The sequence below is a fragment of the Sus scrofa genome, chromosome 10, assembly GCF_054392235.1.
Source record: "Sus scrofa isolate SSC_HxYL_T2T_F1_AM1 chromosome 10, Sscrofa_HxYL_maternal_Yorkshire_Landrace_v2.0, whole genome shotgun sequence".
Taxonomy (NCBI): domain Eukaryota; kingdom Metazoa; phylum Chordata; class Mammalia; order Artiodactyla; family Suidae; genus Sus; species Sus scrofa.
The window spans coordinates 32,538,787-32,552,618 of record NC_139392.1 but is presented as its reverse complement, the minus strand read 5'-3'; the positions used below and the strand labels follow the sequence as shown (position 1 = coordinate 32,552,618).

At 34.3% G+C, this 13,832-nt stretch overlaps 1 pseudogene; it reads left to right on the top strand.

Annotated features, from left to right (window-relative positions):
- Nucleotides 1-551: 551 nt before the first annotated feature.
- LOC146398931 (olfactory receptor 4A47-like) lies at nt 552-12,711 on the top strand (annotated as a pseudogene).
- The last annotated feature ends 1,121 nt before the right edge of the window (nt 12,712-13,832 follow it).

The window sequence follows — 13,832 nt, the reverse complement described above, 5'->3', positions numbered from 1 at the left end:
AGCCAAAGGCAGTGACAGGAGTTCCAAGGCATCTGTGAGTGAGGCTGATCTAAGGAATATATAATGGCCATTGCCTCAGTGTAGCTTATAACTGACTCCAAGAAAATCCACCATAGGGAGAACACTTTGCATTAACATTTAAAAGTATATACATCAGAAAAGAAATAACTTTAAATTACTTTTTTATTAAAGATGTTATTTCTTAAAGATCAGTTTTAGGTTCACATTAAAATTGAGAGGAATATACAGAAATTTCCCATATATCCTCTTTCCCTACACATGTATAGACTCCCCCATGATCAAACTCCTCTACTAGAGGGATACAGTTTTTCCAACTAGTGGACTTGCCTTGGCACATCATAATCACCCAGGTTCCATAGTTTACCTGAAGGTTCTCTCTTGATATGGTACATTCTATGAGTTTGCATACTGAAGTCTCTCTATCATTATGGTAGAACACAGAGTGTTCTCATTGCCCTAAAATTGTTCTGTGTTTCACCTATTCATCTCCCTCACATCTCTTCCTATTGAATTTTAAATTAAGAAATACAATGGAGGTAAATCTTGCTTAATTAGGTCATATTTTTGCATTCTTTACTCAATGTAAGTTTTTTTATAGAATAAAATATTTGCAGACAGGGTTTGTCCTTCCTAGGTACCAAGTCCACTTAGGTCTCAAGGTCTTGGAAATTCATGCATTTATAGAGCTCTTTAACCAATCAGTGAGAGAGTAAAGATGATACATCTCATTATCATTTTCCAAATAAGAATAAGAAAATTCTATTATATGTGGCTATGCTTTTGAACCCAGTCCATATTCTATAGGATAGAAATAATGATATCATGCAATATTCTAATATCCTATATTATTATATTTCCCCTAAACTCTGCAAATTCTCTCTAGTGTAGGTATGTGAGAGTAAATGGAAATGTTTTTATAAATATACCACTCATTCATAGAAGCATAATCATAAACCTCAAATCTAACTTTATTGCTCACAAAATTTGATACTTTTTAATAAATAACAAATAATTGGAAGTTTTATCTTCCTCAGAAAAACTATCTTCCCTTCACAGGACGCCAGTCTATTTAGTGTTCAAAGAACTGTATTATAAATAACAAGGGAAAAGTAGCTAAGAATTGACATTTTAAAATTGGCCTTAAAATATATAAACCCAGGTTGTTTTGTGGATAAGAATTTTATCCATGTTTCAGTTGGATCAATAAAAACAACAAGATAGAACATTCTTCTAACTAATCCTTTGCTAGTCATGTGAAAGTTAATTAGATCTGTTCTCAAATGTTCTGATTCTCTTCTTTTACATTGGCAAATAAGTAGATTGCATTTCCTGGACACCTTGTGGAAATTTATAATGTTATTTTGTAAAGTTGAATATTAACCACATCCTGCAACCTATTAATTGCACTTTTAGGGGTCATGTGTAAAAATATTCATAGACACTATTGATAGTAGTCAAGTGCTCACTGGCTGAATGATAAACACATTTTGAAATAATCACATAATGAAGTGTGATATAGCAGTGAAAATTAATCTACAACTCTATTCAAAAAGCAATATAAAATTTAGTAACACAGTGTTGGATGAAAAAATAAAAGCAGTTACTAGAAATCTAAATATAGGATACTAAGTTCTTTAGAATATAAAAATGATGAAAAACTTAAAAACATACCTATGTAGTATAAATATTTTATTTTTCGGATAAAATCAGTACTATCTTTAGGGTAAGGCAGCAGAAATATAGGGAAGACATTCAAAATAGATTTTATAATTATTGGTAATATTATAGTTATTGAGATGGTAGAAAGTTTACTAGGATTCACCATATTTATATAAATCAATACTATAAAATAGATAATGTAAAAGATGGTAAACCAGCTTGGAAAATAGTGAATTCTACAGCTGAGATTTTAGTACAAGATATTTTCCCCCACTTCTGTTGGCTTTGCTTTTGTATGTAATGGCTTCATTCTAAATTAGGCTCTCTCCATTTATGGTAAGATTAGGCAAGAGTTCATGATTTGTATTTTCAGAAACTCTATTAGGAAAAAAAAAAACTTTTCTTAATAGTCCAAACAATAATATTGTGTTGCATTTCATTTGCTAATACAGCCCTTGCCAAATGTTTACTACCTGGGGAAACTCTTTTTTTTTTAATATATATATATTTTTATTTTCCCACTGTACAGCAAGGGGGTCATGTTATCCTTACATGTATACATTACAATTACATTTTTTCCCCCACCCTTTCTTCTGTTGCAACATGAGTATCTAGACAAAGTTCTCAATGCTATTCAGCAGGATCTCCTTGGAAATCTATTCTAAGTTGTGTCTGATAAGCCCAAGCTCCCGATCCCTCCCACTCCCTCCCCATCCCATCAGGCAACCACAAGTCTCTTCTCCAAGTCCATGATTTTCTTTTCTGAGGAGATGTTCATTTGTGCTGGATATTAGATTCCAGTTATAAGTGATATCATATGGTATTTGTCTTTGTCCTTCTGGCTCATTTCACTCAGTATGAGATTCTCTAGTTCCATCCATGTTGCTGCAAATGGCATGATGTCATCCTTTTTTATGGCTGAGTAGTATTCCATTGTGTATATATACCACCTCTTCCGAATCCAATCATCTGTCGATGGACATTTGGCTTGTTTCCATGTCCTGGCTATTGTGAATAGGGCTGCAATGAACATGTGGGTGCATGTGTCTCTTTTAAGTAGAGCTTTGTCCGGATAGATGCCCAAGAGTGGGATTGCAGGGTCATATGGAAGTTCTATGTATAGATTTCTGAGGTATCTCCAAAATGTTCTCCATAGTGGCTGTACCAGTTTACATTCCCACCAGCAGTGCAGGAGGGTTCCCTTTTCTCCACAGCCCCTCCAGCACTTGTTATTTGTGGATTTATTAATGATGGCCATTCTGACTGGTGTGAGGTGGTATCTCATGGTAGTTTTGATTTGCATTTCTCTTATAATCAGCGATGTTGAGCATTTTTTCATGTGTTTGTTGGCCATCTGTATATCTTCCTTGGAGAAATGTCTATTCAGGTCTTTTGCCCATTTTTCCATTGATTGAAACACTTTCTGATCAACCTTGCGGATTCATATTCCCATCCTTGGGGTAGAATTTTCTCACACTTATATACTGAAAGTGGAAAAGCTATGGTTCCTCAGAGGAAATTCAGTGTTCAGTAAATTGAAGAGGGAAAGTTGAACTCCTGCCAGGCACAAAAAAAAATCAGAGCCTGCTGAGATAGCTTTATAGTTATTTTTACCATCCACATGAGGCAGGCAGGCTATCTCTGCAGAAGTGTTCAGATATTTTTCAGCAAAATAGCAAGGGTTAAAGGCATTTTCTTTGTTGGTTGAGTACATCTGCCAAAGGTTGAATGCACATTCTTTTTTTTTTTTGTCTTTTTTTTTTTTTTGTCTTTTGTTGTTGTTGTTTTGTTGTTGTTGTTGTTGCTATCTCTTGGGCCGCTTCCGCGGCATATGGAGGTTCCCAGGCTAGGGGTCTTATCGGAGCTGTAGCCACCGGCCTACACCAGAGCCACAGCAACGCAGGATCCGAGCCGCATCTGCAACCTACACCACAGCTCACGGCAACGCCGGATCGTTAACCCACTGAGCAAGGGCAGGGACCGAACCCGCAACCTCATGGTTCCTAGTCGGATTCGTTAACCACTGCGCCACGACGGGAACTCCTGAATGCACATTCTTTATTAAAGCTACACTCCACACCATATCATGAAAAACATCACACTCAATTATGGGGACAACCTGCCATTTTCAATTTCCCATTTGATGTTGAATTGGATTCAAGGTCACAGTTCTCTTGATTCTAAGTTATGTTGAGGCACAACAGTGATAGAGATTTCTGAAGGAGTATTTGTTTTGTCCCCAAACCTTACTACTCTTCTATCTCCTGTCCCTCCAAGTAATCTCTGTGTATTTCAGAAAGTATTTGATTTACATTTAAATCAGTAACTTTTCAGAAAATCCAATTATAAATTTTTACTCAAATTCTTCAATTTAATTTTGCTTGTTTTCTTTTTTAAAATTCTTTCTTAGATTGACCAATTAATTTTTTGTCTTTTTTTTGTCTTTTTAGGGCTGGACCTGTGGCATATGGTGGTTCCCAGGATAGGGGTCTAATTGGACCTGTAGTTGCTGGCCTATGCCACAGCCACAGCAGTGTGAGATCCAAGCTGCATCTGCAGTCTACATCATAGCTCATTGCAATGCCAGATCATTAACCCACTCAGCAAAGCCAGGGACTGAACCTGAAACCTCACAGTTCCTAGTCAGATTCATTTCTGCTGTGCAATGATGGGAACTCCTGACTTGTTTTCTTCAGTCATTCACTTTCTGAACAATTAATAATGTAATGCAAGATATAAAGTATTGTTTATTAAATAGTATGGTAAATATGGTAAGAAGATAGCTATGATCCCTACACTCAGAGAGTATTTATAGTTTACAGAATGTACTCAGAATTTGAGGAATGAAATATAAATTCTTTGTTGGTTTCTAGTTCTTATGCAAAGTTTTCCTATTTTTAATTTCTCAGTAAATTTTTTTTTGTGTCTGTGCCCACAGCATGTGAAAATTCTTGGCCTAGAGATTGACCCCATGTCACAAGAGTGACCTGAGCAACTTCAGTAACAATGCCAGATCCTTAACCTGATGCATCACAAGAGAACTCCAATTTATCAGTAATTGATCATTCCATAAGGATTTCCATGAATCTGAGTTTAGACAATTAGTGTTCATCTGGTCATCTCACACAGAAATCCACACACTTCTTCCTTAAGTTTTAGTCCTTTGTGACCATATCACTGTACTTAAATGATTTTACTCAAGATTCTTTTAATATACTCATTAAGGGTCTTCAGGGATTCTTTTAAATGTTAATGTAAACCTATATTTTGTTGTTGTCTCACTTCTCCAAACTATCTACATGTTCTCCTTGGTTGACCTCACCCCATCTCATGATTTAAACTATTACTTGCAAGGAATGATCCTCAAATCTAGTTATACAGTCATAACATGAAATTCATACTTAAAACAATATATAAATGCCTAATGACCATTTTCACTTGTATGTATTATGGCTACCTGAATTTTAATTTGTATGCAATGCACTGCTATTAATACTAACCTCATCAAACTGAGAGAAAATTTGTAGCCTTTAAAAATGGATGTGGAGAGAAGGAAACCTTTCTATACTGTTGGGAAGGCAAATTGGTGAAGCTATTATGGGGAACAGAATGAAGATTCCTTAAAAACCTATAAAGAGAGTTACCATATGGTCCAGAATTCCCACTCCTTGCACATACCCAGAGAAAACTCTAATTCAAAATGATGTGTGCACCTCAATGTTTCTTGCACCACTATTTACAATAACCAAAACACAGAAAAACCTAAAAGTCCATCCACAGAGAAATGGATAAGACATTATGATATATATGCACAATGGAATATTACTCAGCCACCAAAAAGAGTATAATAATACCATTCACAGAAACATGGATAGACCAAGAGATTATCATACTAAGTGAAGTAATCTATATAGAGAAGGGCAAATATCATACAATATTGCTTATATGTGGAATCTACATGGACATATATAAAAACAGAAATAGAATCAAAATATATACAAATGGACATGTAAACAAAATAGAAATAGAATCAAAAACATAGACAAGGTACATATAGTTACCAAAGGGGAAAGGGTAGATAAATTAGGAGTTTGGAATTAACATATGCACACTACTATATTAAAAAAACCAACAAGGACCTACTGTATAGTACAAGGAACTATTCTGAATATTTTTCAATAACCAATAAAGGAAAAAATCTGGAAAAGAATATATATAATATACATATTTATATTATAAAATAATGTATATTTATATGTGTAAGATTAATTGCTGTGATATACACCTAAAACTAATATGCTATTGTAAATCAAGTACATTTCAATAAAAATAAGTATATTTTACAAAACAAATCCAACTTGCCTGTACAGACACCTTTGTGACCAATCTATACTTGGCATACAACAGTGGACATATATATAGGATGTTTTGTCATACTGATGCTCCATTATGTTATCTTCTTGCATTATTTGAGAAACTATACTGCTGAAGGAAGGAAAATAGCTCTTTCCACCTGCATCCTCCACATCATTGTGGTCATCTTTGATCCTTGTCTGTGTATATGTATATGTATGCTCTGCAACCACCTTACCCAAAGATACGATAATAACTGTGTTTTATACACTTAGTTGATCTTGGCTCAATCTTCAGATATATGCACTGAGGAATGCAGAAAATGAAAAACGCCAGGAAGTTATGGAGCAAAAAGATGATCAAAGATGAAAAAAAGATGAATGGAAGTTTCTGATTTTTCTTCATAGTTTAGACTGGACTAGAAGTCCATGGAGAGTAAAATATTTTTATTGTAGAGGTAATATAATTATAACAAGTCATGAAAATTAGGTTTTTTTAGGAAAATAGACAATGAATATTTTTACTTGTTAATGTTGAGTCAATTTTATATAGAATGGATAGTACCAGGTCTTACAACTAGTAATGTAGGACACATTGCCTTAGATGGTCACTGCAGTGTCTCTGCCTCTGTTGTCTGCCTAATATCATTGTTTTTTTAATTAAATTTATTTTTATTAGGATGTAGTTGATTTGCAGTGTTTAGTCATTTTATTCTCTACAGCATAGTGACCCAGTCATGTATAATTTTCATCGTGTTATCTTCCATTATAGTCTGTCTCAAGAGACTGGATATAGTTCCCTGTGCTATAGACTAGGACCTAATAGTTTATCAATTCTACGTTTAATGGTTTTCATGTACCAACCCCAAATTCCTCCTTATCCATCCTACCCCCCCAACACTTGTCAAGCACAAGTCTGTTCTTTATGTCAGAGAGTCCATTTCTGTTTTGTAGATAGATTCATTTGTGCCATATTTAGGTTACATATCTAAAGTTATATCATATGGTATTTGTCTTCCTATTTCTGACTTAAACTTCACTTAGTATGATACTATCCATTTGCACTCATGTTGCTGTTATAGGCATTTTTTCTCATTCCATCATGTATATGTACCATATCTTCTAAATCCATTCATCTGTCAGTGGACAGTTAGGTTGTTTCCATGCTTTGGCTATTGTGATTAGTGCTGTAGTGAACATAGGGGCACATGTAAATTTTGAATGAAAGATTTATCCAGATATATTCCCAGGAGTGGAATTGTTGGATCATACGGTAGATGCTGATGAAACAAATCACAGATCCCACAAGCAGATCATAAGATATACCATGCTCTTGTATTGGAAGAATCAGTATTTTCAAAATGACTAAAACTACCCTAGACAATCTACAGATTTGATGAAATTGCTATCAAATTATCAATTACATTCTTCACAGAACTAGAATAAAATATGTTAAAATTTGTATGGAAACACAGAATACCCTGTATCACCAAAGCAATATTGAAAAAAAATTAAAAACAATGAAACTGGAGGAATCATGCTCTCTGACATCAGACTATACCACAAAGCTAGAGTCCTTGAAAAGTATCATACTGGCACAAAAATAGAAATATAGATAGATGGAACAGGATAGAAAGCTCGGAAATAAACCCAAGCACCTATGGTCAACTAATCCATGACAAAAGGAGGTAAGAACATGTGGTGGAGGAAAGATAGTCTCTTCAATATGTGGTGTTCTTAAAACTGGACAGCTAGTCCAAAGGGTGTGAATATGATTTGAAATTTATTTATTTATATTTAGAGGTTCCTAGAGAAAAATACTTGGGGAAATTAGGTCCCAAAATTTCAAGATGGGGAACTTTTGAAATACATCATTAGTATGTCCATATTCTGTGGAGATAAAAGTAGCCCAACTAAAAGAATTGTGGGCTGACTGACATGACATCTGTGAATAATTTATTTTTTAGTGTCCTTAAAATCATACTTTTGGGGGCCAGGTGCACAGCATGTGGAAGTTCCTGGGCAAGGGATCAAACCCACGGCTACAGCAGTAACCAGAACCACAGTAGTGACAATCCTATATCCTTAACTCATTGAGCCATCAGAATTTTACCTGTTCTTAAATCCTGCTCCACTTGCAGAGCAGAATGCATATAACTTCCATTCACTGATGTAACACTCTTCTCAAGACAACTTGCAAGTTTTTATTTTATTTAATGACAATTATATTATAGAATAATATAAAATGAATCAAATTAACATTTTGTACATCTTAAACTTACATAATGTTATATGTCTATTATATTTCAATAAAAGAAAAGCCTATGTTCTTTTAAAAAGTGCCACTTTGAAGATAAATCTTGATTCATACTTTGGAGAAACTATGGTAATTCTGATTGGCAGTGAAAAGAATCACATGTGAAATTGCTTAAATAAAAATTAGTTGACTTTAAATAATTTTGCCTAATGTTACATAATTAACAAATGAAACTAATACAGCTGTGTAAATCAACCATCCTCCAATAAAATTCATGCCCACAAAAAATAAAGGAAAGAAGCTTTACACACACACAAAAATACATTACATACCTGGAAAGTAAAGAGTTTCTTGATAGGAGGCACTCATCCATAACTTGAAATTTGGTGTTGTTATGGGTTAAATTGTTTCTCCTAAGAAAAAAAAATGTAATGGAGTCCTAATTCCTAGTACCCCAGAAAGTGAGCTGTTGTATGAGTGCCTGACATTAGGCTTTTTATTGTCCAGCCACCCATTTAAAAGATATGTATCTTGAATAAATAATATGGCAGCTACACAACTGGATTCAGAGCCAGGCCTCTCTACCCATGAAGTTTCCTCTTTACAAGCCCAAGTGACCTGTAACTCACCATTCAATTGACCTTGCATTTCCCTTCCAGCAATTTAGTCCCAATTTTGTTTTAAATTCACAAATTAATATTGATGTATACATACCAATTTACAGAAAACAGATAGGTAATGAGGACCTTCTATATAGCACAGGATAATCTTCTCAACACTGTTTAATAAATTATATGTAAAAAGAATATGAAAAGGAATTAATATATGAAAATGTATAACTGATTTAATTGCTGTACACATGTAACTAACACATCCTTGTAAGTCAAACTACACTCCAATAAAATTTATATAAAAAAGTGAACCCAAGAAAATGTAGGTACCCCAACTTTGACCCTAATAAAGGCAGAACCACACATTCTCTCTTCTATTCTCTCTCTGAATCTGTGATTTCCTGGTGTGACCTCTGAATAACAAAATTTGTTGTTACAAAGTTCCCTAATGGATGTTGCAGAGGTGCATTTTGCAATCATAATAAGAACCATAATTTTCTGCCTAGCCACAGCATTGGCTCTGGTTGGGGGTTCCCCACAAGCAGAAGACTTGGATGAGTGTAGCCAGGGATTCTTGTTAATGGCATTCCTCTCCATAGGCTGAGACTGAAACAAAACAGGTATTTACAGAGGCAAGAAAGTTATATTTTTTTCCAATTAGTATAAAAAGATTATCTCTTTTTAAGACCCTTGTAAATTATTTAAGATATCCTTTGCTAGGCTTAAAGCAATGCATTAAAAAGACAAAAAAAATAGCAAAAGAATGTCTCACAAAATCTCAGGTCAACTATTCTGCACACAGACATAACAGAATGAGAAGGGCTAAACAATTTTTCTATTTTGAAGTTAGTAGGAAAATATTCTACTTGAGATAAATTTCCCTGGAAAATGGCTAGTTGTTATCTTCCTATGTAAAAATAGAATTTTCTTGTATTTTGGATAAATTATCTTACATGATAAACTTTTGTTTTTTGATGTGCACCTTGGAATTTATTTTAAGCTGTCTACAATGCAAATAAAAAGTATCTTCTGAATAAGCAGAAGATTCCACAGAAAATGGATAACTCAATAAGATATAATATTTCCTCAATAAATAATACAGACTTTCTTCCTGTGATGTCATACTGGATGAAAGAAAAATTTCAAGTGTATGGGTAATTTAAGTCTCCTTTCAGATTGTGATCAAGCCTCCACAATGTAAGCCTAACAGTAAATAGCGAAAACCAGTCTTCTCAATGTATGACTTTATTTTTTATTTTTTTGTTTTTTTAAAAGTATAGTTGACTTAGAATATTCTGTCTATTTCTGCTGTAAATCAAAGGGATCCATATATTCAATATATATATTCTTTTTCTCACATTATTCACCATCACATTCCATCACAAGTGACTGTAATTCCCTGTACCATACAGCAGGATTTTTTTTGTCTTTTTGCTATTTCATGGGCCGCTCCCATGGCATATGGAGGTTCCCAGGCTAGGAGTTGAATCGGAGCTATAGCCACCGGCCTACGCCAGAGCCATGGCAACGTGGGATCAGAGCCGCATCTGCAACCTACACCACAGCTCACAGCAATGCAGGATCATTAACCCTCTGAGCAAGGGCAGGAACTGAACCCGCAACCTCATGGTTCCTAGTCGGATTCGTTAACCACTGCACCACGATGGGAACTCCTATACAGCAGGATTTTTATGTAAAAAATTGTCATTTTAAAATAAATTTATAATTCATTTTAGTTTTATCACCTAAAAGTGAGTGACCTTTGGCAAATTAATGAGATATTCTGGGCTTCATTGTCTTCAAACATAAAGTGGGGATTACCATTCTTGTTAGCATACATATTAAGTGTGATACATTAAATTGTGGGAGTGTGATTTGTATGCCAGTGTAAAAGTTTAGAGCAGTTAGTTGATTCAATCAGAATAAGATTTGAAGAGTGTAATTTGAACTATTTCAGAAGAACGAGTATTTGGAAGGACAGAATAAAAGAGGAGAAATTTGGCAGAAGGCTATTGCAGTGGGACAGAAAGGATATAGGAAGAAGCAGGTAATCAGATTTGTGATATAACATGAAAGCAGAGACAACAGGATTTGTCAAAGTTAAGAGTAAAATGAGAGAAATATGGGAGTGAGCAACACTGAGATTTATTTTCTGGGCAATTTCATTGTAGGTGGTACCATGTAATGAGAAGGTGGTCACATTTTTATTGTGAAAAATTCTAATTTTTTTTTCAAAATACTAAATTGATATCCAGCTGCAGATGTCTGAAACTGAAGATGTCACTTAAAAACTGTTAAAATAAGAGTACAGATAGGGTCTGAAGATGCAATATTGGACTGCTTCAGTATTTATTGGTCAGGAAAAGTTGGAATAGCCAAGTAAAGATCCTCAGAAAGAAGCCTGAGAGTTCTGACACAAGCTAGGGCAGGGAGTTTCTATCCATAGTTGGATCTACACACATTAAATGTGTAAATTAACTTGGGTCTTAATATTACACTTTCATGGCTTTATAAATGGTTCATCACTTCATGGAATTCCATTTCCATCTTTTCTTGTTCTTTCACTTTTCCTTTAAAACTCAGCTACTGAATTGCTTCCTATGAGAAACTATCTCTGATTATAGGTTGATTGGTATATTTCCTACACTGTGAACCTTAGCACTCTGTCAGCATAATATATTGACTCTTATTCTGTGGGTCTGGGATCCCTTGGCTTATATCATATAACTATGGACATGGAACTCTGTCTTATTCAGCTTAGTAATCACAATGTCTATGACATACTGAACTCAAATAGACACTCCATACAATTTCTTTTAATTGAATGGACAAATAAAAGATGAAACTTATAATGTATTTAAGTTTTCTCCTTGTTTTGTAGGTAAATTCTTTATAATATGTGGATTCAGCTCTTGTACAGACTAGAGGAAACCAAGGATAAATGTAACTGAGTTTGTCCTCTTGGGGCTCACTCAGGGCATCCAGGGTCAGAAAATATTATTTGTCCTATTCTTGCTTATCTACGCTGTGACCATTGTGGGCAACATACTCATTGTTGTGACTGTGGTGGTCAAACCAACTCTGGATGTTCCTATGTACTTATTTCTTGGATACTTATCATTTATGGATGTTATTTATTCTACTACAGTCACCCCAAATGTGATTATAGACTTACTCTGTGAAAAGAAAACCATTTCCTTCAAAGCTTGCATGACCCAGCTTTTTGTAGGGCACTTATTTTGGTGGAACTGAGATAATGCTTCTGGTGGTAAGGGGCTGTGACTGCTATGTGGCCATCTGTAAACACTTGCATTATTTGACAAACAAGAATCAGTGAGTGTGTGTTCTGCTGGTGTTGCTGTCATGTGTTGGTGGGTTTCCACATGATGTAGTTCAACTACTTTTTATTTATAACCTTCCCTTCTGTGGCCCCAATGTCATTGACCACTTTATCTATGACATGTACACTTTGTTAAAATTTGCCTGCACAGACACCTACATTATTGGCCTGACAGTGGTTGCCAATGATAAGGCAATGTGTGTGATCATCTTTATGCTCCTATCTCCTATGGGGTCATTCTGCACTCCCTGAAAATCTCAGTCAGGAACAGAGCAACAAACGTTATCCACATGTGGCTCCCACATTGCTGTGCTGGTCCTCTTCCTTTTGTCCTGTATTTTTATGTATATGAGACCTCCTTCTAGCTTACCCATTGATAAATCCTTGACTGTGTTCTGTACCATTATCACCCCTCTGTTGAATCCTGTAATCTATACTATGAGAAATGGAGAGATGAAAATTGGCATGTAAAATCTCTGGCTCAAAAAAAGAATATGAAGCAGCAGAATAATGTATTACCTATTTTTGTGAAAAATTACCCTTTCTATGTAAGTCATGTGTAAATAATGACTTTAACTGTAGTAATTTCTGCTCAGGATTAGTAATTTGTCTATTGTGAAAAATGTTTATTGTGTGAAATTTTCCAATGATCAAAGCATACTTTAAATTTTTCATAATTTCTTCATTCAAATTATACATATATAATGAAATATATTTTTAAGATTTCACAATTCCTGAGTAAGATATATATAATTCTGGGGTGTAAAATGCATATTTTGAGAAGTTCTTGTTATCTGTGATGAATTATGTTATAGTTAATATTGTGAATTTTTTTAGTTAGTGTAAGATTTTCTCATTTTTCTATCTTAATCTTTTTCTCAGGATTAATAGGACTCATTACAGATTTCAGGAAAAAAATGAAATAAGACATAAAAATTTTCTCACTCCTCCCTAAAATAAGATGGTGCTGTTAATATTTGAAGTATATATCTTATTTTTGTATCTGCAAGATTATTTACATATATTATTTTGTTCTTATTGCTTAGCATGCTAATGTTGAAGAATGATTTTTCAAGTCATAGTATTAATCATAAGGAGGCTATATATATAAAAATAATCTGAATGAACAAGGTGTATATGTACAAAAATAACTAAATTGTACTTATTTTCCCACTTGTGCAATCATATTATCTCAAGTGAATCAGTTCTCCTTGATGACATATTTTCATAAAAATAATCTATTACTCTTCCCAGTTTAGAATATATGACCTACTTCAGATCTTTTTCAATACCCCATCTCTCTTTTTTTGTTGTTGAATCCTTTATAATGTGGGAGGTATTTGGAGGTAGGCCCCTTGAAAACTAATTAGTTCAAGAAGATAGAGCCCTCATGAATCATATCAATGCACTTACAAAGGACATGAGCCACTGCAGTGACAATGCTCGATCCTTAACCTGCTGTGCCACAAGGAAATTCCCTTAATTAACTCTTTATATTTTCTAAAAATAATACTCTTCTTTGATGTTTTCTACAAGTATTTATATTATTATTTTATTTATGTTATAGTTAAGGGGTTTTATATAAATATATT